Raw genomic sequence first — 2500 nt, 5'->3', positions numbered from 1 at the left:
GTAACTTGTCCTGCAGGATCTGAACCCAATTTTCTGTTAGTATGTAGACAATCCAGAACCATCGGATCTCCGTTTATTCGGTGGCCGTATAGCTCTGCGCAATATTCAGTCCACCTTCCAAGGATTTTCTTTTCCTCAGTTTCCTTCGTTCTGTATATGGGTTGGTCTACCTTAATTTTTCGTAATCTGTTTTACCACCAGATATGGATCTTTTGTGGTATCTCTTGTCATATTAATTCAGTATCCTTGGATTGATTTTCTAAGATTTTCGCTTTTTTATCTCTTTTCAGAACTTGTTCTTAGCTTCTCTGCAAAGTTGGCCTCTCACGGCTCACCTTTGCTTCTCGTAAGGTACAGTCAGACTACCCATGAATTTCACTTGAATCCAGCGATTTTCTGTGAGCTGGAACCAACCCAGCCATCCGTGGTGTTGCGAAAGACTACGAAAAGAACCATCGGCTTTGTCCAGTGGAATCAAAACAAATCGTGACTGCAAAAACTCGCTATGGATCCTGCGATCTTCTCCCTAACTCTTGCTACTCTTTTATGTGTCCGGAGTTCTAACCTTTTCTAGAATGGAGTAAATTGCTTCAGAATTCCACATTTCGAATATTCACGGGGGCTACGTGTTTGTTTACATTCGTCAGTCAAATGAGGATCCATTGTCAAATTTTTGTTTTTAATCTTTATTCGTATTTTAGTTAAATCTAAATGTAAATATTGATTTAAAACTAAATATGAATAATTCTGAGTGATTGAAAGTATTTAATAGTTATGCTTTAACATGAAAAATATATGCATAACATGGTTACTATAAATTACTTACTATAAACATGTGCATTTTTTTCCATTCGTCCATTGAACGTGTGGGCGAAAGTCCATTGGATTGAGTCCATCGATAGGCAAACTCCATTAAAAATCACTGGATTTCACGAATCTATGGCTAGTCTGACCGTACATTAACTCCCCTCCTTCAGTCACACATCTCCAGTGCCATGCTCGTGACCCAAGTTTTTTTTGGTTGATGTTTCCCCAAGAGCTCATCGGCAGTCTGCGATAATGCACTGTTGAAAGTGTCCATTATCGGCTCCAGGTCGTTGATGATCTCACTGAGGGTTAGTGGAAGTGCAAATTTCCCGCCAATTTTTGCCTGGAATTCCTCTTTTATAGCTGGATCTTTATGTTTGTCTAGGCCGTATCTTAAATGAGTGTGTTTTAGTGTTCTGATTATTTTAGTTTAACCTTGAAGATCATTAGAACCTGAGTGTGGTCGCTACCGATATCAGCACCTAGGAAACTGCGTCGACGTGTCGTGTTCACTCCTGATTGGAACCGTTTTGGAACCATGATGTAATTAATCTGGTCATGGTACTGATTACCAGAGCTGTGCCATATCCATCTCATTAATAATTTGTGCGTCCCAAGGGTATTTGCTAACATTAAGTTGTCTGTGGCAGCAAATTCCAAGAGCCTTTGTCTGTCGTTGGTCAAGGGGTTGCAGGAGGATCCACAGGTGTCCTCCTCATTATGCCTGTGAATCGATTCCCACCTTTGCATTCCAGTCGCCCTGATCCATAATGATGTCCTTTTTATATATATTATCATAGACGTCTTGGGGGTTGGTCGCAGAGGGCCTCTGTGTCTTCATCAACATAGCTCGTTGTTGGACGGCATACTTAGATTATTGTGATGTATACATACGCACACTGATTTAGAAATTCAATTGCCTCAGAGTGCTCACGGTAAGTGTGCATAAAACCTTGCTATAATTACTCTAATAAATGTCTGTGGAGCTTGTGAGGTCCTTGTTGCACACTCCTTTTAGTAAATCCTGCGGTATGGTTGAATTAACTAGCCATACACACACACACACACACACACACACACACACACACACACACACACATATATATATATATATATATATATATATATATATATATATATATATTATATATATATATTATATATAGATAGATATAGATGTGTATATATATATATATATATATATATATATATATATATATATATATGTATATATATATTTTTTTCTATATAAATATACATATACAAATATCAATGTATGCATATGCGTATATAGATATAGATATGTATATATATATATATATATATATATATATATATATATATGTGTGTGTGTGTGTGTGTGTGTGTGTGTGTGTGTGTGTGTGTGTGTGCGCGCGCGTTCATTACGGCAAATGTAGAAAGGTATTAATGAGAATTAACATCTTCACAATACAAGAGAAGTCTTCAACCGGTTTTGATTAAAGCTTCGTCAGAAATGCAGGCATCTGCAAGATCAGAGACCTTATATCAGACATGTGCAGACGAACCACCTGAGCACCTGTCACTCGTTTCCCGCATAATTGTGGCAGTGACCTTAGATAATACAAAAGTGCCTGATGTCAGTTTATATTGTGCTCTGTCGCGATGTATGCAGCTTTCGTATTTTTTTTTTTTTTTTTTTTGTTCAATCCTC

The sequence above is a fragment of the Penaeus vannamei genome, chromosome 18 (assembly GCF_042767895.1).
Source record: "Penaeus vannamei isolate JL-2024 chromosome 18, ASM4276789v1, whole genome shotgun sequence".
NCBI lineage: Eukaryota > Metazoa > Arthropoda > Malacostraca > Decapoda > Penaeidae > Penaeus > Penaeus vannamei.
The sequence above is the reverse complement of the archived record's forward strand: the minus strand, read 5'-3'. Positions refer to the sequence as shown.